Genomic DNA, 25,234 nt, shown 5'->3' with positions numbered 1-25,234 from the left:
TTTTTCTCTTTTGTCTTTGGCTTTTCTGCTTGTAAACTCACAAGTTGCATCAGTCTTGCAACCCAGTTTCCAGAGTAGCACGCCAAGGGTCAACCTGTTCAGACAGCTCCTGGACCACCTGCACCACATCCTTGCCAACTTTGTGCCTCCAATTTTCAGAGCATTATGCAATCTTTGGTTAAATCTTCTAAAAATGCACGTTTTATGGATGACAGACCCATACCTCTGACCCCGTCCATCCCAGAAATTCCAAAGGAGCTGGGAGGATCTATTTATTCAGATAAGCCTCAGAAGACATAGACAGTCCTTGAGAACTGACTGAAACTCAGCCGTGCCAAGATCCCCTTACTGCCAGCCCACAGCAGCAGCCCCAACGACTGCCCTCAATCAGAGGTACCGACGAATTCTGCAGGGCCCGAGTTTTGCAGTACCCCTTTGCAAGTGTAAGGATTAGGACAGGAAGGGGGCAGCAGTTACCTTTATTTTTTTCATTTGTCAACACATCATCCAACTTAGGCAAGGCCTGATGGACAGCATAAAGAGCTGGCACTGCAACCTGCTGATAAAGGCTAGAATAGGTACCCACACCTCTTAAGTGGAAGACCATGCATGTTATATGGGCCTCAGACTTAGCCCCAACACTCACATGTTCAGGGACAGAGAGGCAAAGAATGCTGCTGATGAATGGAACCTCATAAAAGTCTTTTATGAAAGACAGAGGGAATTTCTGAGTTGGGTTTTTAAAAACAAACAAGATTTCATCAAGAAGAGAAGAGAGGAAGTGACGTTCCGAACGGAGACAATGGCACACACAGGTCAAAGGTGAGAAAGGGCAAGCTGAGGTTAAGAAACAAGAGGGTAGAGGGGTGTCATTTCGTTGGAACATGGAAAGTGGCCTAAGACAAACTGCAAAGGGTCAGAACACCCACATCCCATCTTGGAGTGCCTGGGATTGAGTCCTGCCTCTGCTTCCTATCCAGCCTCTAGCTAATGAGCACCCCAAGAGCCAAGGTAATCTGCCATCATCTTCTCCAGTAGTCAATGGAGGTACATCGGAAAAATCTACAGAGAAATGAAGTGAGCCAAGGCAGACTCCAAGATGACTGCACTGGTGGTAGGGCATAGAATGGCCCCGGAGTTTGAAAGGCTGAAGGGTTGGCAATGGGTAAGAACTTTTTCACAAGAGGTCAACTTGAAGCAATCAGCTCTTCAAGTGAGGAGGCGGTCAACAGAGTGGAAAAGAAGAAAAGGAACAACACACAACATTGGTAGGGAAAGGGACAAAAATCAAAAGATAACTCCCAGGTCTGGAGTTAGTGCCCAGAAAAATTTATGTTGTGGGTGAAAACAGTTGGACTGCAATCTATACAAAGATCTAGAGATTTTAAAAATTTATTTCAAGACTGTGTGTTTTGTCATCCATACATATTTTTTTAGGACCAGCGTTTCCCAGGGTCACCCTGGACAGCTGGTTGCTCTCACCACATTCCTTCATAAGGCTTCTTTGTCCATGGTATTAGGCTGTTTTTGGAATATGAGGTAGAGTGTTGGAAAGGGGATGAAGAGTTCTCATTTTGTCCAGTTTCACACCAGCCTTGCTACCTTTCCTATGTGGACGGCATATGGAACATTTCCGTCTGCTCTCCGGTCTAGACAGTCTGGCACACACTCTGGTGGGGAGGCCACAGAGCATCAGAGGTCCATGGGTCTGTTCTGGTGGCACCCGCCATACCTCCCTGCGGGTGGGGGCTGGGGGAACTCTTGCGTTCCTGGCCACAGTAATTGAGGTGTCTGCAAAGACAGCTCAGGCAGTATTTTCTCGGTGTCAGGGCATCGGTGGTGACATTCTGCACAAAGGAGTGGGTCGACGGGAAAGTCACTGGGACAGGGCTCTTCACCTGTGGTGGGCAGAGGCCAAGAGAAACAAAACCGGTATCGTTTTCAGGGCTGGTAAATCTAACCTGATCACACAAACAATTAACCTGAAAGGCCACTTCAGGCTGCCCCAGTGGGCCCAGATGTTGCACTTCACTTTAGGTAAACGTTATTTTTAGAGACATAAGAATCCAGCATCCGAAATTTATCACCCATCTGAGTGGGAGACACAGAACACAGAACAGATTTATATGTTTAGGGGGTAGGAATGGGGTTTAAGCTCAATAAAATCTTAACTGTGCTTTACTTTTTAATTTAACTTTCAAACATTTCTTTCCTGTTTTGTGACTGAGAATCTCGTACATGTCACCCTTTCGGTGAAGTATCACAGGAAAGACATTTTTGTGGTGTTTAATGGAAATAATTTTTCTTGTGGTATTGCTCTGATACCCTGGGAAACTGACTCTCAGAGATAAATTAGGCTAAGAGCCGTCTAGTGCTAATTTATTAAGCAGTCAATGGTTTAAAACAACTTTCCCTGTTTCAGCTCACTGGAGATGTGTTACTGGCTCTTGAGGAGACAGCAAAGAGCTGAAGACTGATAAATTTCGCAGATTATCTTGAAGCACATAAGGGACGTGTTGGTGTAGGGAGTGGCCCGGGCAGGCCGGGGTAGTCCATGTTGCGGATGAGTCTAGGCAGGTGCGTTGCACACACCTCCTACATTCACACATCCATGTTCCAGACTGGACTGCCTGTAAAAATGGTTGAAGCTTCTAAATAATCTTGCAAATTCACACTGTGGAATATGTTTCCATGAACAATCCCTCCTAAATGTTCTCCTGCCAGAGCGCACTGCAGACAGGAAAAGTACAGCTCTCCCCAGGTGTTCTGAAGACTTCAATTTCCTTTCTGCATTGCCCCAGGAGAGTGGCCCCAGCCCTCAGTTGCACATGGGAGTCACCAGGGGGCCTCACAGAGTACCAGGCACAGAGCACAGAGCACCATGCCTAGGTCCTGTCCTACTGATTTTGGGTGCCTCTGGCATAGGGTGTAGGTGCCTAGACTTTCAAGTTTTAAATCCGGGTGATTCTAGTGTGCAGTCAAGGTCAAGAACCATTGCCCTGGAAGGCAATGTCAAGGACTCAGATCTACTCCACATCACACGACCAACTGTCAGGTGACTTGGCTTCTGGAATGTGTCCCTTTTCTTGCCTGAAAATGCAGATCATAGTCACCGGCCAGCAACACGGAAGCATTGGGAATACAGGGCTAACAGCAACATGTTTTGGGTAACAGCTCAATTCCAAATGCCATTCTGTGTAACAGAGGTTGGATGATTGAGCCCGTGGTGGAAAACAAAGCTAGGAGAAAACATGGAGAATTTTGGTTAAAATTGGGATTTCTTTTTTTTCAAAGCCCAGATACCACTGACCCTCCCTTAAAGCAAGAGGAACTCCCATGCAGAAGGCTCCAGCAGCTTTGATGACTGGAATTAACAATCTCCCTTCCGCAGAGACCCCCGGACCCTGAAAGACGCATAAGCATCACCTGCAGAGCCCATAGAAGATGCAGCTGCCCAGGATGCACCTGCAGAGCCTACCTCAGGAGGGCCAAAGTACAGCCCAGACATCTGCACTTTCACAAACCCTCCAGGTGATTCTGGTTGAGGTGAGCTCTGCCCCACCTTTGAAAAACACTGAGTCATCCCATTCCAGGCAACTGCTAAATGGGGCTTTGCATGAAGTGGATTGCTATTGCTATTTCTTTTTTTTTTTTTTTTTTAGTCAAGGAAAAAGAAAGAAATAATTCTTCAGTAAAACACACTGCAAAGTACTGTTATAAAACCTGAACTTTTAATTGAAAAAAAAAAAAAAAGTCTTGACTCCTCCCCCCCCCCCCCCCCCAGTTTATCTACAGAGAAGAATGAAGGTGAATTTCTGCAGATGCAACCACACCCACAAAGTATGGCCGACACAGTTCTTGGGAATGACGGCGACTCTCAAAATCCACGTCCTCTCGTGTTCTGCAGAATCACAGGCACTGCTGAGGAAAAAACAACCACGACCACAAGCAAACAAACTTTGTTCAAGGAATTTAGGAGAGGGAGCAAATATGTCTGTCTCTCCACGTCTCCCTTTTCGTGATTACCTCGGAACAGCTCACTTTATTTATGCTCATTTTCAAATTGAGAAATGTCACTACAGCGGCTCTATCTACCTGGAATCAAAGAGAATGGAGAGGGACAACATGGCGATCCCAGTCCGGGATTAAAATGTCGTCACTGGAGCTTGCTTGATGGCTCCTTCCAATCCAACATATGTGACACCAGAGTAGAGCTTTGAAGATGCACCTATAACCGTTTGCCACCACATTTTGGAACTCATAGTCCTTGAACCTCAAATTCACCAAGAATTCACAATTGAACCTGTGAACAGGGAGGCTTGTTTGTGACTGTGGGAGTGGGTACGGTTGGACACTCAGCACTACCGTGTGTTTTCCGCTCAGAATTTCCTTGGTCCTTCAAAGCTCTCCAGCCTCGGACATTGTTCCTGCACTGTGCCCACATTCCATTGGCACAGACATGGAATGGTATGCTTGGAATGTCTCCACCCTCCAAAATATTTTTGGATCAAGTTTATCCCTTTTCCCTGAAAAACCTCTGTTGCGCAGCATTTGCTTCAGCGACTTTTATGTTTTTGTATATTTTTGAATGTGGACCCAATCACGAGAACTCCAGAGCCTCAGCCTACTGTTCAAAATGTTCTATTAACCCTTGGGCATTAAGAGAATTCCCACAGAAGGAGAGCAAACCTGGAGACCTCCGCTTGGGGGCCAGACAGTCTCTGCTTTTTTGTAGCCACCTGCAGGCTCCCTTCTAAATGTTCTTGGATTTAGATGTCAGCTCTGAGTTCTAACCTAATGGCCACCAGACTGATGTGCAAATAATTTCTCCTGTAGCTACTCCTAGATGGGAAGATGGAAACTTGTGACGGGGTGGGCTGGGGGAGAATTGCAGGAGAGATCTTCTGTCTTCTAAGTCAATATAGCACCAGGGCACTTAGTGGGCTTTTTATTTTTCTGTCTTGTTTTTTTTTTTTTTTTCTCCTATTCCAATCAAAGCAGTCAATCAATAGCACCATTTGTCACAATAATTACATGATGGCACATGCCATTTTTATGTGCCCAGGTACTAGGCTGAGATGGTCACGCCTCGGCTCATTTAATTTCTAGATCGATCATAGGAGATAAATACCAGCATCCTCAATTTAGTCGAGAAAACTTGGGACACAAGGGCAGTATGCAGTATAGTCACCGTTTTTTGTTTTCTGGTTTTTTTGTGTTGCCATAGTGGACTTATAAAAAAAAATGCGGGTCAAAAGATGTTCAGTATCCTCCAGAAAACTATGACTCAAAAGGAAATCAAATGGGTTTTCTAATATAACTGTGATAGCAACATATTTTGGGGTCAGTTAAGTGGGTAGAGAGACTTTGGGAAAAAATTCCTTCTTAAATTGTGTTGGCATTTAAGTGACATTTTGGTGAAACACCACGGAAACATCTGGTCACATCCTCTCAACCCTAATTTCTTCCCTAAATGTTGTTTTTAATATGTCACAGTTGTTAAATTTGTAACAAGTAATGCCCTTGAGACTAAACAACCGTGCCTGGTATGTGAAAAATGAACAATACATTTATAGCAGTAAAAACCAAAGGAAAATTTTAAATAAACATTTAATTGAGTACAAATAGTCTGAAAGTTCTTTTGGTGGATCTTGCCCAATCTGTGTGCTGACATTAGCAGCAGGATGTTCTACATAAACTGTTGAAACAAACGCTGTCTTCTTCAGTTGTGACATAGCTGATCAGATTCAGTTCTTCAAAGGATTATGGCTGGAGAAGGAACACTTGCTAGTTGGAAGGGAATTGTGTGTTCACAGGCTCAGAACAAATGCATAACCACCAAGACACCAGGGAGAATGGAAATGGCTTTTTGGATATTGGACAACGGTTTCACAGAAGACAACCAAAAGTAGAAAAACAATCCACCACCACTGTTTGCTTATCAATTAGCCAAGGTCCATGAGCCTGATTCACTTCCTCTCTAACTCTAAAAGGACTTTTCCTTCAAGATAAAGCCCTGCATATTTGAATTTAATCCAACGTATGTACTTGTCTTGGGCTATATTTTGCTCTGGCTGTATTTTAGTTGTGTGCAATGGAAAGTCTTGCAAAGAATTTACAATGAGAGAGAATTTCAGAACATGAGCTGTATTCAGGCAATTAGTAATACAGCAGAGGAAGAGGGCTGGGTATGTCTTCTAGCCAATTATTTGAAAACAATTTTTTTTTCAGTTCTGTGTACTGACAATTCTCTGCACATATGGACAGGCAGATGCTATTCAGCAGAAATGTTTTTCCACTGATATGGAATCCCCACAGAAACCATATTGGCTTTGATGTGATTCAGAGATTGTGTCATTCATCAACATGGTTTAAAAGAATGTTAGCAACTTAGGGTTGGTTCAACCTGAAAGTAAACACAGATGGTTCTTGAGAGGACAAACTATTTTCCATAGAAGATTTATCCATACATGTAATGGAATATATATGCAGTACCACATTTGACTTACATGAAAGCTGTTAGAATGAACATGAGTCAGACTTTCTTCCTAGTAAATATATAACTTATCCCAACATCATTTGAAATTTTGAAATATATATATTAATTTCAATGTACGTATTTCACACACAGAGAGAGACAGAGACAGAGACCACAAGCTCCCATCTGCTGGTTCACTTCCCAAATGCCTGCACTGGCTTTCACCCAGAAACCAGGAACTCAATCCAGGTCTCACATATGGGTGGCAGGAACCCAATTACTTGATCCACCACTGCTGCCTCCCAGCATCTGTATTAGCAGGAAGCTGGAATCAGGAGTAGAGCCAGGTATTAAACCTAGGTACTGCAATAGGAACACAGGTGTCTTAATCACTAGGTCAAAGACCCACCACAGGGATGTTTTTAAGCATACTTAAGAGTTTCCAATATGTTACAAAGAACTTTCCACTGAATCATTGAAGAGTATGTTGCAGGCATAATTTTCTATTATCCTTAAATAATTTATCATGTTGCCTACAAACAATGATAAACATTGGCATATTATCATCTATTCTACAACTTCAACAACTGCCCTAAAAATGTGTTTGATAGCATGGATCTCACACATAGGTATGAACCAAAATCAATGGAAAGTTTTGGTAAATATAAATTACAAGGCCCCAAATCCAGAGTTTCTGATTCATTAGGTATGGCATAGCGTCCACAATTTTACACTAGCGCCAGTTCTGGGTGGTCCTAAACCTGCTGGTTTTCAGACTACACTTTGAGAACCTTATGGCAAAGAATCCAATCTAAGACTGCATGTTGCATTTAAGTATCATGACTGGTCTCCTTTAATATGAAGACAATTGCTCAATGGCTCCTGATTTACATTATCTTAACATTTTGGAAGAGAACTGACCAGTTATCCAGTAGACTGTCCTTCAATATGGCTGTAATGTTTTTCATGATTAAATCCAGGTTATGATTTTTTAGCAGAAGTATATGGCAAGATGTCCAACTCATTCCATTCTCTTGAGTGGTGCAAGCTTTCGTTTGTCGCATTACTGGTGTCCGTTTGATCACTTAATTAGGGTGGTCCATGCCAGGATCCTCTACTGTAAAGCAAGACCTTTTCTTTTTGCAATGAAAAAAATATATTTTTGGGAGGATTTAGTTTGAGACTAATAATCATCTCACCATATTCTTATCCACTGGCTCTATCAGCTACTGATGCTTCTTGCCTAAGTTGATTATTACCATGATAGTTACCAAAACATGTTTTTCTATCATACTCTGTACATTAGTTGCCATTCTGCTCCAAGAGTTTTCTTTCTCTCCATTATAATTTACCAGTATGGAGTTAGGGATTCCTAGTCTATTATGCCCACTCACACATGTCATAGAATTACACGTAAACCTAGTTCTCTATAGTATTGAAATGTGCATGTGTGTATGTAAGTTTGCATTTATATTGAGTTCTACACGCCTCTGATCCCAGCCTCACACCACGGGACTCAGCCTAGGTTTCTTCTCCCCCTTTCATTAGTCTCAATATTGTTACTAATTTGATAACACTCTCCTGGCTTTATATGTAACCAATTTCCCAAGTCAACCAGGATAAGAAATTACTAATTTTAAAGGTTACCTGAATTTTCAGTAGGTTTACTGAATTTCCCAAGAAAACCAAGCAAGTATTTTCGACTTCTTGGTCGTCTTACCACAATATATTCCAGCTGTAGTCCTATTCCATGCAACTCAAAAATTAACTCAGCTACAACACAAAAAAGTCAAGTGCTTTGAAGTGTGAGCCGCCTGAAGCTAATTCTACTCATACTCAGCAGATTCCACGGTTTTCCATTCTCTGTAGGGTCAAGTCATAGGGTTAACTCTGATCTCCGAAGCCTAACATGGTTTAAAGTTTAAGAGCGGAGACCTTTCTGTATTCTGCACTGAAACACCTGCTGCAAGCAGACCCTCCCCGTCCGAGTTCCTGGGAGGAGTCTTGGAGTTAAATATAACTACCAAATGCATGCATTCACTTCCTGCTCCACATGAAACTACACCAAAAGTGGAGAGGGAAGGAGGGGCCGGGGAGGACACTAAACCCAAACAAAGAGAATGGGAGAGGAGATAAGCGCAACAAAAGTTTGGGAGGAATGGGAACACCAGTGCCTTTGAACTTGAGGATGCAAGCTGGACTGGAAAACAGGACAATTCATTAAAAGTTCATTTAGGAAGCTATTTTTCTCAGATCCCCTTGCCCACTAATTGTTGCAAGCAATAGTCACTACCCAATCTGAGCAAAAATACTTTCTTAACACTAGAAAAAAAAATATCAAAGAGACCAAGAGACATGGATGATAGACAATGTTGGGAAAAGCTGGGCCATATTGAAAATAGAGAGATTAATGAAAGTCTAATTACTGAAAGGTGAAAATTTTTCTCCCACCTCTGGATACTCAGACAGATGCTTCTCCCCAACATGACCCCCAGAATGCAGACAGTCAGGCTTATATACTCCAGTAAAAGATCTGAGTCTTTTTTTGGGAAAATAGATCTCCTGTCCTCAGCCACAGTAAAAAGACTCTCAAATCCTGAAAGTTGGGGGTTCCCTAATGAAGTGACAAAGCTAGATCATTCAACAATGAAATCCACCACACGTGAGCACATAGACTTTCCTTGTACGTCTGCCTTAACTAGGAGCACACAGGATAAAGAAGAAACCTCCCACCTCGTGGGAGAAGACATGAGAAAGCAGCTTGCTGAGACCCCTCTGCAAAGTTGTGTGGGGCCGGGACACCCCAAGAACTTTTCCCTTGCAACAGGTGAGATTTCTAGAAGAGGAGCATTCATTTGGGACTGGAGGAACTCCTGAGGTCTGGGAGATGCAGGCCTTACTCTCAAACACGCCTCGTTCTCAGGGCGCCTTGGCTATCACCTGTTTCACTCTGGGCACCTTTGGAAGTCACGTGAACCATTTCTTGTACAATGGAATTATTTAGTTTGCAAATGTAATTAGCCCTGCAATGGTTCAATCAAGTAGGACCTCTAAAACTCTGCTCTATACGTTGAGGTAATTCTAGCCTCTATAGATTAGGGTCACTTAACCTGGACTGGTCCCAACAAGCTATAAGTCGGGGACTAGAGTGAAGCTGAGATGCCACCTCTCTTGCTTTTTGAACAAAAGCTTGGACTCCCCAGGAGGCCCAGCACTGCTTCTTACATCTGAGTACCATAGAATTCCCGTCATCCTAACATCCTTTGCCAGTTCAGGCCCCTGAAGAAGCAGACATCAAGACAAAATCAGACGTGCATGAGATGCAGCGGGGGAACCCCTGTGAAAGAAAAAGGCGAGTGTGAGACTCAGCCAGCAGGACGAGCCTTCAGATCACCGTGCAAGTGTGACAGCTATCCAAGGACAGAAGGCATGAGGGACACTGAGTAGGAAATGGCTCAGGCTACAGTGAGATGGCACGGCCAGGCTGAGGAGAAGCCCCAGGACAAAGGCTGTCCCTGTCCAGCAGAGCAGTCCATGTTGGGCAAGAAGGGTCCAGCAACTCATGACTGGAGCATAGGGAGATTACTGATGCCATAGACAGGAGTGTCAATTGGTAAAGTCAACAACAGGAGTCACTGTGCACTTACTCCTCATGTTGGATCTCTGTCCTTAAAGTGCTGTGCATTGAAATTTAATGCTATAACGAGTACTCAAACAATATATTTCACTTTGTGTTTCTATGGGGGTGCAAACTGTTGAAATCTTTACTTAATGCATACTAAACTGATCCTCTGTAAAAAAGAAAAAAAAAATTATCAACTCCCAAATTGACTCTCACTGGGATTAAACATGACAATAGGTCTGATCTGATTTCATCATCATTTAAAAAAAATCATCTATTATTCCTCACTTTATGTTTCTGTGTGGGAGCAAACTGTTGAAATCCATACTTAAGGTATACTAAGCTGATCTTCTGTATATTAAGATAATCGAAAATGAATCTTGATGTGAATGGAAGGGGAGAGGGAGTGGGAAAGGGGAGGGCTGTGGGTGGGAGGGACGGTATGGGGGGGAAGCCATTGTAACCCATGAGTCGTACTTTGGAAATTTATATTCATTGAATAAAAGTTAAAAAAAAAAAAAAGAAGGGTCCAGCAATAGCAGCCCCAGGAGGCTCAGCCAAAGCTAGGAGCAGCAGGGTCATAGACCTGGTATGAGTGAGGGCTGCAGGAGATGCCAAGGGTATGACCCATGGAGGCTGATGGCTCACTATGCTCCGCACCGAAGGTTCCCTCGTGGAGGGAAAGCTGAGCAGGGCTCTCCCACACTGCCCTGGCTCCTTTACCAACGGCTTACAATAACTCATCCCCAACAGCTCTCTAAGGGAGGGCTGACTCTGGGGTTCAGCCCTATTCACTCAAAGGCCAGTTGTCTTTGTTCCTGTTTCTCTCTGCTGGAGCTAAACACATTGAGAAATACTTTGTTCTGTTTTACTGATAACTGCCGCAAGGAGTCATTTCTTTACTTTGGCAACAGATGTTAGCACAGTTTATGTACTTCATGTTTCACATGTACCAGCTAACTGTGACTCAAGCTGACAACAGACTCCAGCGTAATGTCCCATGTGACTGGGCAAGAAGTAAAAAAGGAGCATAAACCTTTCATCTTGGCAGAGAAACAGATAGATGCTCACTGAGGAATTAAAGAGGCAAGAGGGTTACAGGTGCATGTTGGTTACACCTGTTTGTCCTAGAAATGCCAATCACTGTCTCCCATGCCCACTCTCTTCTGAAAGAATCTTACTCCAGATTCAGCCCTAACAAGGAGATGAGCACACGAGGCTACCGCTGTCCTGGGCTCTTATCATCTTTCCAAACTGGATCAAATGATTCTCTCTCTCTGGAATTTTGAAATAAGATTCAGAGAGAAGCTGAGTAGTGATCCATGGATAGCTGTGGGTAACGACCTGTAGTGTCAAATTAGAATCAAAGAAGGTGTTTCAAGAAGTTCGTGCCATTTTCTAATCAAACTGGGGAAACAGCCCTTATCCACCTTCCCCATCACCAGTTCATCTAACCAGCATGAGCTCTGGATCAAAAAGATTCAAGTGCAAGTCCTGGGTTAGGCATTCTCCAGCTTGTCTCTCCAACCTGGGTTTCCTCCTGGATACAGCACATGGCCTTGGACTTGTTTTTCAGGGCTCTCACCAGGAACAGGGCTGGTAACACATGTAAAGCTCCTAGCAAGATAGGCAACCAGTACACGTGTGCTTCCTTTCTTCAACCCTACACTCACTGCTTTCTCAGGGGCTGCCTCCCGGAGCTCCTCCTGGTCTGCTTCCGAGGAACTTCCATTCTCCCAGTCACTAAAGTCTTAACATTCGGTGATCTGCTCTGTTCTCATTCATAGCCAGCTTGGAGGAGAGCAAGCGCCTCATTGAATGACAGTGGCATAGGACCATACACCCTGCATTTCTGTGTTCACCCATTGAGCCAATCAGCAAATATTTGTGGAGTACCTACCATGTGCCAAGCAGTAGGTCAAATGCTCCTGACTGGGGTGAACCAGACAGACAAGATCTTGCCTTTGAGGCCACACGCCTTCTGGTGTGGTTCTCTGGCACCATTTCCATTTTACACACTCTGCCCTGCAGTCCTCCTTGGCACATTTACTTGTCACCATGCACAAACCCATCTGTAGCTTGGACCATTTAGTCCTCTGTTAGGCAGAGGTGACAGAAAGTCACAAAGCAGAGATTGTTTGAGATCATGAGCCCTAGACACGCCCAAAGGCCCACTAGGGGCCAGAACGCAGCCTGGGGCACTAGGAACATTGCATCAGGAGTAAAGGAATCTTCCTTCAAAAGAGGAGTGCACTCAAAGGTGAATAGGCCAAGGGCCGACAACGACCATCTCCCACTTTCTGAATGTACAGCAGTCCACTTTGGAGCCATTTTCATGTGTGCCTTCTGGTTGCCCTTGACTGTTCACTCTTCTGGAGTCCCCAAGAGCAAGAGGGAAAGGCTGCTCTCCAGGTGGGCTCCCAGGTGATCATGGGGCCCTAGTCTCCCGGTCGTAAGGAGATGCAGAAGAGAACAGCACACCCTTTCTGAGTCATACTCACACAGACTCCAGGGCCCTGGTTCTAACATCCAGGGCCTTCAGTGGTGACGTTCAGCAGACACTTCTAGAGACGCAGAAGACAAGTAGGGTTGGTGGTGGTTAGCTTAATGCCCTTCCCCTTGATCAAGTGTTACTTCTGCTGTGGAGACGTCTAAGTGCTGCTAGGCTTCCCTCCCAACACTCCAACCCCAAAAGGGTCCTGGGTATCAGAAACTCTACTCACAATGCATCAGAATTATAAGGATCACTGCAGGGTTGCCCCTTCCCCACGGCAAAGGTGGCCTTCCACGTGATTAAACTGAACAGCTCACACCCTGCCCGGAGAACCTGCATTTGGAAGTCTGTTTAAGGAGATGTAAGATATGACTCGAAACACCATCCCTCCTCACCATCATGATACTCAGCCTTGTGTTAGGCTGTGAGGTTTACAGAGCATTCACATGGGCTTTTATCCTGTGGGATGAGCCGTAGACTTTAAGGGGTTATGATACGCTGTGGAATTCCAGGGTCATAATCTCCCAAGCACTAAAATGAAGACAACTAGAAGCAATACCCAGATGGAAAAGCTTAGGTAGGCCTGAGAAACAAAGGTTAGAGATGCAGACAAAATAGACTGGGAGTTAAGAACTTTATATTCGCATTAAACCTGAGTTGGTTTAAGTTAACATTGAAATTTGATTCTTTGATGTTACAGAGTTTCATGGGTTAAAACTCTTAGGGCTTGTCTCCACATCACTCCTAGAGATTCTAAGACTCATCCATGACCTATTTCAGGGGCTTCCTAGTTAGATCATAAAGACAAATTAATCATCTTTGAATGAAGACAAAGTGAACTTCTTTGGTTCCTCCAGGTTTGCTGCAACAGAAAACCCGTCCTCGGACTCCTGGGAGTGGTCTGCACCACACCAGATAAAGGAAGAGGGTGTATCTTCCAACCAGCTTATCTAGAGGACCCCTGGCCAACTGCACACTCCCCATTTCCTATCACAATTTTTGCCAGGTCCTCTGCAAACAGGACACCAATCAAGCCATTGTTAGAGAATAGGTCAACAGAGTCTCCCTAGGGCAAAGGACACTTTGCTGTACCCATGCAGAACAAAGAAGGGCCATAAAGCAAGTGATAGGGTGACTGAGAAACTCAACCTTCTCTACTCCCCTGGATCTCAAAGCTAACGATGTATGTTTCAATAATGGTTCTCAATGAGTGGTCCCCACACAAGCAATATCTTATCACCTACCTGGGAATTTACCAAAATGGCTAACTCTAGGGCTGCAGCCTACACCCAAGGAATAAAAACCTGGGGATGTGGGCTGGCAATCCATGGCTTATCACCTTCAGACAGGCCACTGAGGAGCAGGGCCCAGCGTCACATGTAATGCTGTTTTCTTCCAAAGGTGCCTAACACTGGTGCTGAGCCCAACAATTTTGTTCTTCAGTCTTGTTTTGTTTTTCCTAATAAAGGAATGCAGTCAGTACTCTGGCAGATATGTGACCTTCTAGGAGGACAGCAGGCCCATCGGGTTTGTCCTTTTTAAAAATAATACATTTGGGGGGCTGGCACTGTGGCATAGCAGGTAAAGGCGCCACCTTGCAGTGCCAACATCCCAAATGGGCGCTGGTTTGCGTCCCGGTTGCTCCACTTCCAATCCAGCTCTCTGCTATGGCCTGGGAAAACAGTAGAAGATGGCCCAAGTCCGTGGGCCCCTGTCCTCGCTGGGAGACCCCCAAGAGGCTTCTGGCTCCTGACTTCAGATTAGCCCAGCTCCGGCCTTTGTGACCATCTGGGGAGTGAACTAACAAATGGAAGACCTCTCTCTCTCTGCCCCTGTAATACCTCTTTCAAATAAATAATACATCTTTAAAAAATAATAATAAATTTTCAAAAATTTATTTAATTGAACTCATTCAGTCCAGGTCTCTCACATGGGCAACAGAAACCCAATCACTCGAGCCATTACCGCTGCCTCCCAAGCTGTGTCCTGGCAGGAAGCTGGAGTCCGGAGTTGTAGCTGTATCTGGAACTCAGGCACTTGGATACGGGACACAGGCATTCTAACAGCTAAGCCACACATCTGCTCCTGGCTCTGTCCTCTTTGTCTCACGGTTTCTTTTCCAGTGATTAGCAGGCGTTTCTTCTTTTCTTGTCTGGGGAGCTAATTTGCTTTTTCATTCTATTTCATTTGCAGTAAATTTCCTGCAGTACTGTGCTGTCCTCCTCTCCATGGGACGAGCTAGGTCTGCAGGTCTGCTCACACTTGAGGGACGTCTTCTTCTGAGAAAGCCATCTTTGCTTGAAATCTGGATTAGCCATCTTCTCTCCACTCTTTCGGAGACCCAAGGCCGCTGGAAGAGATCTGGCTCAGGTTCAGTGGCAGAGCCTATGTCAGTGAAAAATGCTGCTTTTTGCCTCCACCTTCTTGTATTTATTTGCAACAACACAGCTAGTGCTTCATGCTGGTTTGTGTCACTCAGGAAACACCACCAGTGCCTGTAAGTAAAGGAGCACTCCTCACAAAGACCCATTTAGAAGCAATAAATCGGGATCGGCATTGTCGCATAGTTGGTTAAGCCGCCACCTGCAACACCAGCATCCCAAATGAGCACCAGTTCAAGTCCCGGATGCCCCACTTCCAATCCAGCTCCCTCCCAATGAACCTGGGAAAGCAGCGAAGGATGGTTCAGATGCTTGGGCCTCCGCCACCCACGTAGGAGACCCAGATGGAGTTTCTGGCTCCTGGCTTTGGCCTGGCTCAGCCCTGGTTGTTGTGGCCATTTGGGGAGTGATCCAGCAGATGGAAGATCTCTCTCTCTGTCTCTGTGTCTCTCATCTCTTCCTCTCTCTGTGTAACACTGCCTTTCAAAATAATAAATAAACCTTACAAAAAGCAACAACTTAAAACAAAATGTTAAGACCACTTTATTTTGAAGGGTTTTAGTTTTCAGAAATTAAACCTTGTAAAGTTCTTTGAGAACTCTGCAGTTGGAAATATTTTCTCTCATTAAAAATGTAAAACTTTCTGGAGGAAACGCTGGTCTAAGCTTTGTAGCACGATCCAATGCCAAATGAAGGCCATAAACCATGTTTTGTTATGCACTTGGCACCATCGCGAAATATCTTGAACAAACAATGTTACTTTACTTCAGGCCCAGGGACCCTACTTTTCTGGAAATTTATGATTGTCTATTACAGGAAAGCAGAAATGCCAGGGATTAGCAAGTCTGGACGAGGGGAGTTGGAGAAACAAAATAATTAAAAACCAGAAACAATTTGAATATTACGAGCACCTGTTTTCCAAAACCATTGCTTGGGAAAGCCACTCTTGCCAGGCCTGTGTGCTCAAAGGAAACTGGCTTGGAGTCTGGGATTACCGATCTCAGCCAAATGCAAGTGCTCAGAGCTGGCCCTGCTCACGTTGTGTTGTTTGTGTGTGCAGGAGGCGATCAGCAAGCGCTTCACACAAATCCCATTTGTAGGAAAAATGAGGAATTCCAAGGTACCAAACCCCATGCCTTTGTTAAATTGTCTGTCGCTTTTCAGTTTGATTTGTATTGCTAAATAAACAGTAACTTCCCTGCTTGGAGGAGGGGTGGGCTGCTTTTGAGCAAAGACCACAGCAATAGGTTTCAACCTGGCAGATTATTCATTTTTGTGGCTATTTCTTTGGTCAAAGAATCACAGGAAATCAGAGACACCTTACAGGACCCATTTCCACGTTAAACTCCAGCTTGAAATCACAGATAGAAAAAGGTGTTTTAAAAGGTAAGCACTGGGGCCAGCGCTATGGAATAGCAGGTAAAGCCACTACCTGCAGTGCCAGCATCCCATATGCGTGCCGGTTCGAGTCCCGGCTGCTCCACTTCTGATCCAGCTCTCTGCTATGGCCTGGGAAAGCAGTACAGGATGACCCAAGTCTTTGGGCCCCTGCATCCATGTGGGAAGACTGGAGGAAGCTCCTGGCTTCAGATTGGCTCAGCTCTAGCCATTGCAGCCAATTGGGGAATGAACCAGAGGATGGAAGACCTCTCTCTCTCTCTCTCTCTCTCTCTCTCTGCCTCTCTGCCTCTCTGCCTTTCCTTCTTTCTCTGTGTAACTCTGACTTTCAAATAAATAAATCTTTTTTTAAAAAAAAAAAAAAAAAGTAAGCATTAAGGAAGCAACACTTCACATGACCAAATCACGTCAATAAAAGAAAAGCCCATGAGAGTATTACAGGCATGGAAAGCCAAAACACTCTGGAAAAAAAAAAAAAAAAAAAAGAAAGAAAGAAAAGAAAAAGAAAACCCTACATGAAAGATCTCTACGAGTGAGATCCCAGTGAAAAGAACAGGTCATCAAAGAAGGAGGTACCTTTCTCTGAAGGGAGGAGAGAATTTTCACTTTGACTACGACCTTGTCTAAATATGATCAGAGTTGGTGAACCCAAAAGGCTTCCATAGTCTTGGCAACTCATGACAAGAGCCTAGGGTGATTACTGATGCCATAAACAAGAGTGTCAATTTGTTAAGTCAACAACAGGAGTCACTGTGCACTTACTCCTCATGTAGGATCTCTGTCCTTAATGTGCTGTACATTGTGATTTAATGCTATAACTAGTACTCAAACAGTATTTTACACTTTGTGTTTCTGTGTGGGTGCAAACTGTTGAAATCTTTACTTAATATATGCTAAATTGATCTTCTGTATATAAAGATAATTGAAAATGAATCTTGATGTGAATGGAAGGGGGGAGGGAGAGGGAAAGGGGAGGGTTGGGGGTGGGAGGGAAGTTATGGGGGGGGAAGCCATTGTAATCCATAAGCTGTACTTTGGAAATTTATATTCATTAAATAAAAGTTAAAAAAAAGTTAAAAAAAAAAAAAGGAAAGGAAAAATACCAGCATGATTGATTTATGACCTCAGCTCAAAAAGGAAAAAAATCAAGGGGGAGTATTTTAAAAATAAATATCTTAGTAATTTCCAGTGATGGGAATGAATTAGCAACCTGAGAGCTTAGCAATGCCATGTTCATCTTCCTTTGCATATGTGGCTACATCTCCTTCCAGGAAAATGCCAACTAATGGTGGCTCATGCTCCGTTTGTCTGATCACTAGCTATTGTTAGCTACCATTGCTCCCACCTAACCCTGATCGTGAACATGAACCTTAGCAGGAAGGGAAGGCAATCCTAGGGCAACTCTGAGGGTCAACTACAACTCTCTTTTAAGAGCTGGCATGGCACCATCAACTTTGTGATGTTGTTATTGTGTGTGTGTCTAGGTATGGTTTTGAGTTGGTTTGTCTTTTGTTAGAAAAATAAAACATTTTGCCTTGCAGCTCTGTATTCATAGAAATGTGAGATACTCTTATTATTATACTGCATTCTTGAAGGTAAGCCCCTATACAAACACTTGCCCTCAACAAGTAGGTGGACACCTGCAATCACAATGGCATTAATAATAAAAGCAATGAGTGAAAGTGAGCAAAAACACTGGCCAAGCTTATGGAGTGACTGCGAGGCTTAACGTGGTGCTGTAATTTTTCATTTCATAGTCCTTTAACAAATTATCTTGCTAAACCTATCCAGGTTGTCTTTGGTGCTTACTGCAACTGATAATTAACAGAAGTGGCTGGCCTCAACGTTAGATAGAAGTTACTGAGATTTGAAAGAAGTGGATTCTTTTTCCTTTCCATTTACATATTCAGTGTTGTAGAATGCTCCTTGTCTTCCAGTCCCACTGAGAAGTCAATGAGTATGTTTCTGGTTTGCTGACCTGTTTTCTATCACTTCACACACTCAGTAAACACGTAAGAAATATCTACCAATCGAAACCATTTTCAAAAAATGATTCAAACTTAAGAACTGCTGGGGCCAGTGCTGTGGCATAGCAGGTAAAGCCACCACCTGTAGTGCCAGCATCCCATATGGGCGTCAGTTCAAGTCCTGGCTGCTCCTCTTCCGATCCAGCTTTCTGCTATGGCCTGGAAAAGCAGTAGGAGATGGCCGAAGTCCTTGGGCCCCTGCACCAGTGTGGGAAACCTGGAAGATGCTCCTTGATCCTGGCTTCGGATCATCACAGCTCCAGCCATTGCAACCAACTGGGGAGTGAACCAGCAGATGGAAGACTCACTCACTCACTCTCTCTCTCTCTCCCTCTCTCTGCCTTTTCTTCTCTATGTAACTCTGACTTTCAAATAAATAAATAAATAAATCTTTAACAAAAAAAGAAGAACTGCTTAGGAGATCTCAGTAAAAGATAACATTTGTACTTTGACCAACAGAGTTCTTTTCTATTAGGACTAAAAATACTTAAGTTCTCAAATGTGTCTCAACATAGATTCCATGAAGGCTGTTATAAGTCTGGAAGCCAATACCATAAGATGTTTGATCAACATCTGAACTCCATCTTTTCAACCAGATTTATATAGGCTGGCCATTGGAACCAACATTGGTAGAGGTAGTTTGTCATAGTTGCTAACAAGCTGCTTGGGAAGCCCATGTCTCTTATCACAATGCATTGGGAGGTAGCAGGTGACGGCTCAAGGAATTGGGTTCTTGTCACACATGCACAGGACCCAGACTAAGTTCCCAGCTCCCAGCTTTGGCCTGGACCAGCCCCAGCTATTGCAGGCTTTTGGGGAGTAAACTGGCAGATGGGAGATCTCTCTGTGTCTCTCTCTTTCAAATACATAAATAATTTTAAACAGAAATATTACTACATATTTTTAGAGTAAAGAAAATGTTCTAAATGGTGAAAGTAGTTACTGAATAAGTTTTCCTTGTACTCTTGCAATGGATTCACAGGAGTAAATGTAATGTGGAAGGGCCAGCGTAGCAGACAAAGTCACCACCTGCGATACCAGCATCCCATATGGTCACTGGTTCGTGTCCCAGCAGCTGCTCCACTTTCGATCCAGCTCCCTGCTTATGGCCTGGGAAAAGCAGTGGAAGACGGCCCAAGTGCTTGGGCCCCTGTACCCATGTGGGAGACCCTGATGAAACTTTTGGCTCCTGGCTTCAGACTGACCCAGCCCAGGCCATTGCAGACATCTGAGGAATGAATCAGCAGGTGGAAGGCCTCTCTCTTTCTCTCTCTGTAACTCTGATTTCCAAATAAATAAATCTTTTAAAAAAATGAATGTGGATACCACACATATTCACTACGCAGGACTAATTTTTTTTTTTTTTTGACAGGCAGAGTGGACAGTGAGAGAGAGAGAGACAGAGAGAAAGGTCTTCCTTTTCCATTGGTTCACCCCGCAATGGCCACTGCGGCCGGCGCACTGTGCTGATCTAAAGCCAGGAGCCAGGTGCCTCTCCTGGTCTCCCATGCGGGTACAGGGCCCAAGGACCTGGGCCATCCTCCACTGCACTCCCGGGCCACAGCAGAGAGCTGGACTGGAAGAGGAGCAACCGAGACTGAATCCGGTGCCCTGACCGGGACTAGAACCCGAGGTGCCAGTGCTGCAGGCGGAGGATTAGCCTATTGAGCTGCAGCAACCGGCCCTACACAGGACTAAATCTATCAAATACCTGCCATAACTATTCTGTTGTGTTGTCTTTAATCTGGAAGTACTAATAGCTTTATGAAGCACTGATGCAGACATTATTTTTAACATTAATAATAACTATTTAATAAATGAGCATTTGCTGTGGGCTAGACATTAACCTAGCCTTTGGAGCTACAATTCCAGATCAAACGGACATTCTGTCTTCACAGGACTTGGAATTCTGTGGGTTGCAAGCATAATTTTTTTTTTCAATTTTGCTCCCATGAAAATAACCACAGAATAGTTCCTCTTGTAAAGAAACAGAAAGCCAGCTAGCTCTCAGGCAGTGCCAAGAGCCACCCACCACTCTCTCACTTAGATGTCCCATGTTGGTTCTGCACGCTCGGGACGTGACTTACAGCTTTCCGGGTGAGGGTTTCATGACACCAGAAAGATGATCCAAAAAGCAGCAGCCCTGGTTGTCCAAATGAAAAAGCAAAACAAAAACAACAAACACACATTTACAGGCTCTTACAGTCCAAAGGACATCATCTTTGTAATCCAATCCTTGGTTCCCTGTTAGGGTCCCCCGATAAATCATGCCTTTGAATGGTTTTTTTTTCTTCTTCTTCTTCTTCTTCTTCTTCTTCTTCTTCTTCTTTTCTTCAATTGTCAGGAGCATTCCTGCTGTGTCTGGGCATGGATCTCTTCTTTGGTATTTGATTAATTTCATGCACTTGACCTAGCTAAGAAGTCGGATTGTACTTCGGACATACTTTACTCGGGCAAATTAAATAAAACTCTAATGAGAGAAGCATGAGAATTGTTAAAGCCAAAGTTTCTCAATAGCATTGATGGAAATTCTGAGGGTTTTGTTTTTGTTTTTGTTTTTGTTTTACATAGCACAACATAAAGTCCTAAGATGTCACTGGTAGAGACCATGGTTCAAAATGAATCAGGAGAGAAGCCAGAGAGCAGAAGCATCCGGTGGGGCCTGGGAAGGTTTGCTGATCTGGGCTGGGTCTAGGAAGAATTCCATAGGAGGGTCCAGTACTGAGTCAAGCTGCCCCTGGTGGCGCCAGCATTCCCATATGGGTGCTGGTTCGAGCGAAAGCAGTGAAAGATGGCCCAAGGGCTTGGATCCCTGCACCAATGTAGGAGACCCTGAAGAGGCTCCAGGCTTCTGACTTTGGATCGGCGCAGCTCCAGCCGTTGCAGCCATCTGGGGAGTGAATCAGTGGATGGAGGACCTCTCCCTCTCTCTCTTGTTGCCTCTGTAACTCCGTCTTTCAAGTACATAATACACTCCCCATCTTCTACCACTTTCCCAGGCCATAGCAGAGAGCTGGATTGGAAGTGGAGCAGCCGGGACTCAAACCGGCGCCTATATGGGATGCCGGCACTGCACCAGCCCCAACAAATAAATCTTTAAAAAAAAAAAAAAAAGAATTCCACAGGTAAGGCTATTCACCATCCCCGCTCCCTATTGCCATTTGCCAGTTGGCATCATTGCTCAGACCAGAGTACCTCTGAGCAAGGGAAACAAAACGAGGCCAGTTTATTTTGTAACTAAAGATTAGAAATAGCTTTGCAATCATCTCTTTTCCCAAGGCACATATAAACCATTCAACTGTGTATCCCCACCACTCTGCCAGGATTTAACTTGGTTCAAATGACAAAGCATAAACACCAATTGAGATGGAAAACAAAATCCTTTTCTTCTCAGGAGAATCAACTTAGTCTGTTGGCCTAATTATCTGAATCTGTGGCTCATCCCCCTGCAGGAAGTTCAGTCGATGAGAACTCAATTACAACATGGTTTGTAACCCCAGGACCCATAGAATGCAAGCCGGGTGAGGTAGATCAGATGCCCGAGGTAGATCAGCACTGTCCAGCAATGCTGGCGGACAACAAGTGTCCCAGCTTCCAGATTTGCATTCCACCCACAGCCCCCAGGTCTGCAGCACTTCATTCTCCAAGAGGGGCTTTTCTGGTTGTCATCCTCCTCACTTCTGACGGAGAATGCACCTAACTGCAGAATGGAAGTGAGTTTCCATTTCCGCCTGTAGCCCTCTCCTTAAGAGATCTGCCGACATGGCTGGATTCTTGCTAATCCTCCGGTGGGCTGCCCGCCCTCCGCACTGTGCCAATGGTCCCAAATGAGCTAGAAAGATAAATAGGGAGCCATTTCCCCGTTCAAATATTCAGCATGACATGATACCACTGTGGATAGCAAAGACTCTGGCTCCTCAGCTGATGGCAGAGATGTGTTCTGGGGATTTTGGAATGCTGGTTCCCTAGCCAAGGAGCACAACAATTCAGGAATGTGATGGCTGTTTTTAGTGGCTCGCACACTTAAGCATCAGGCCTGCTTGTCCCTATATCAACTCCAAATCTGCTTTAGTTGCCTAACTCTGGAAATCAAGGCATTGGGTGCATTTCTATATGCATTGGATTATATCTGATCTCTCTTCCAAGCAGCAGATAAAGCATTTCTCCTAAACAAATTGCCAACCTCTGGCCTGTCTATTGGGTGAACCTCAGCGATAGATGTTGTATTCCATTATCCCCTTCTCTACGCAAAAAAATTTATAAAGCTTCCTCTATGCACAAAGTGCTAAAGAAGAGACTAAAATCCAGAAAGAATGCCAAGAATTAGCTTCATGAGAAAGTGAATTTGTGGAATCCTCCTGTGTACTCATCATTATTGAGTTATCAAAGTCTCTTCTCAGCTAGCTGAAACAGTTACAATGTGTTCATTTTCACTTACGGGAACCATTCTCCCATTCTCCTATTCCTTTCATTAGATTAGCCATTCTCATTCAACAAGCATGTATTAAGTGGTCAGAGAGCGCTCCAGAGAACATGAATAACTGAACTGCATCCTTCAAGGTGAGGTAAGACTTGGACTGAAAAGTACATGGAATGCATTCTAGGAGAGGGGCTGGCATAAGCAGACAGGTGCAGAAAAGACAAATTAATACCATAAGGTGGAGCAGGTGAGATAGGTTTTAAGAACCCTGCAAGACTCTAAGTCCTCCCTGGAGAGTTTTGCTTTCTTTTAGGAATACAGAATAAGAAGAACCACCTTTGTGGTATCTCTCTCTCTCTCTCTCTCTCTCTCTCTCTCTCTCATCCACAAGCACACGTTTCTGCTTTTCCCTGCACACCTGACTTACCCTTTCCTGTCTGTAATTGTTTCTCAGCTTTTCTGGGTACCCGATTGCCCCCATAGCTCCTGACCATACAAGCCCCTAGTCCCAGGAAACATTAGGTTGGCTCAATGTAACCCATTTCCAACAATCACAAAAAGTAAGCCCATTGGCCCAGCTGGGCCAGGTCTCTACCCCCAGGTCACCAACTGTGGCTCGGGCAGTGTTGAGTAACACAAAAACAGCACTTCCAGTGGCAGACAGGTGAGCTTATTCTCAGAGGACCCATGGCTGTGGCCACTGACACCAGATGGAAACCCTCAATGCGAATTTTCTTGAAAGAGAGACTGAAGAGGATGCATCCTTTCAAGTACATGTTCTGACCGGTAAAGCAGCCTGGGTGGGCAGAAACCCTGTATGAGGTTCAGTGAGGGCCAAGCCAAATAGCAGAGCCCAGGACGTAAGGGGTCCTGAACCACGGGGCGCTGTGGAGGGAGCAGGGGTTGCTCTGCTCTGCCTCTCCGCTAACGCCAGGTGCTCTACCACTGTGAAGACAGACAAGACTCCAGGAGAAAGAACAAGATCAGGTATACAGCAGACAGGAAACGATGTGACAGCCTTGGCATCAGCGAATTTTCCACCAAGGGAGGGGTTTCAAAACTGTAGAAACAATCATGTTATGTGACATTTATGGAGATAATTGAAATATCCAATGGGAAATTAATCGGATGACCTGTATTTAGATATACACCTATATTAGATGGTCTTCCCTTCCAGCTCCCAAATGTGATGACTTCTCTCATCAGTCAAGTCCCACCTTAGAATATACATAAGAGGGATCACCACTGTGGCCTCTGATAGTGGTGTCTCACTTCAGAATGCTGGTTCAAGTCCAGGCTGCTCTGTTTCTAGTCTAGCTTCCTGCTTATGTGCCTGGGAAGGCAGTCGAAGAGGACCCAAGTGCTTGTGCCCCTGCCTTCCTCCCTGTTGGGAGACCAGCATGGAATTTCTGGCTCCTGGTTTCAACTTGCTCATGCCTGGCTGTTGTGGTCATTTGAGGAGTGAATCAGCAGATGAAAGGTATTTCTCTCTCTCTCTCAAATAAATAAATAACTCCCTTTTTTTTAAAAAAAAAAAAAGAATACATTTAACAAAGACTCTTTCAACCACAGTCCCTCAAGAAGGGCTCTTAACAATGAGAGGCAGGCAATCTGGGCGACCCAATACAGTTCAACATTTCTCAAACCCAGCTCCATGGAACATTAATGCCCATGGGATACTCACAGGTGTTCCACAAACATGGGACTTCATTGTTAAATAAAATGCTAGTTAAATAAAGCAAAATAGCTCCTTTGCCACAGGATATCTTAGAGCTTTTAGTACGTTAACATTTATTATGATCTCCAACAGGTAAAACACACTAAACAGTGTTTCCTAAATTTATCTGATCCCAGTGAAGGCTTAATGACATTACAGAGTACATTAAGTCCCATAAAACAAAAGTTTGAGAAATGCTGGTCTAGCTCTGTTGCCATCATCCATACACTTCTGAGAATGAACCAAAAACTACTGGACAATCCCCCCCCACCCCCCACAACAACAACAAAAAATGAGAAAGCATAAATGCACAAGAAACCTTGCACATAACTACAGTGACTCCATCCATGGATTCTCAGATTTTCCTAGACTGGAATTAATAAATCCCTATGCTAGATGATGTAAATTTCTAAATAATCTTTCAGTCATTTATGTCCAAGTGCCATAAAATGGAGGTCCAGGTCTCGCTTTTTGCACTGCTTGCATGAGCTGAACACAGCTCCCCCTGGACGTGACTTGATGCTACCCAGCGTATGCACCTGCCGAAAGAAAGCATGACTCCGGCACCTCTGCGACATCTCCCAGTTTATCTTGTCCCAGTGGGACTCACACAATGTCAAGGCTCCTTCCAAGCCAGAAGTCTTATTTAACTCGGCGAGTGAAGAGATATGTGAGAGAAATTTCACATCATTTTCAG

At 44.3% G+C, this 25,234-nt stretch overlaps 1 protein-coding gene across 7 annotated transcripts in view; it reads right to left on the bottom strand.

Moving 5' to 3' along the window:
* The window catches only part of LOC103351297 (uncharacterized), a 156,672-nt gene that overhangs the window by 45,346 nt on the left and 86,092 nt on the right, over nucleotides 1-25,234 (bottom strand). Inside the window, exon 5 of one of the 7 annotated variants that reach the window (XR_016217329.1) lies at nucleotides 2,819-3,239. The exons of 3 other annotated variants lie outside the window; for them this stretch is intronic. The gene's annotated coding sequence lies outside the window, so the exon portion shown is untranslated. Of the gene's footprint in view, nucleotides 1-2,818; nucleotides 3,240-15,430; nucleotides 15,456-25,234 lie in introns of those variants that run through there. 3 more of the 7 variants (XR_016217321.1, XR_016217322.1, XR_016217323.1) reach the window with 3 other exon arrangements.

This window comes from Oryctolagus cuniculus, chromosome 12 (genome assembly GCF_051225735.1).
Source record: "Oryctolagus cuniculus isolate XC-2025 breed Fujian yellow rabbit chromosome 12, ASM5122573v1, whole genome shotgun sequence".
Taxonomy (NCBI): domain Eukaryota; kingdom Metazoa; phylum Chordata; class Mammalia; order Lagomorpha; family Leporidae; genus Oryctolagus; species Oryctolagus cuniculus.
Note: the sequence above shows the minus strand (reverse complement) of the source record. Positions and strands in the feature narration are given on the sequence as shown.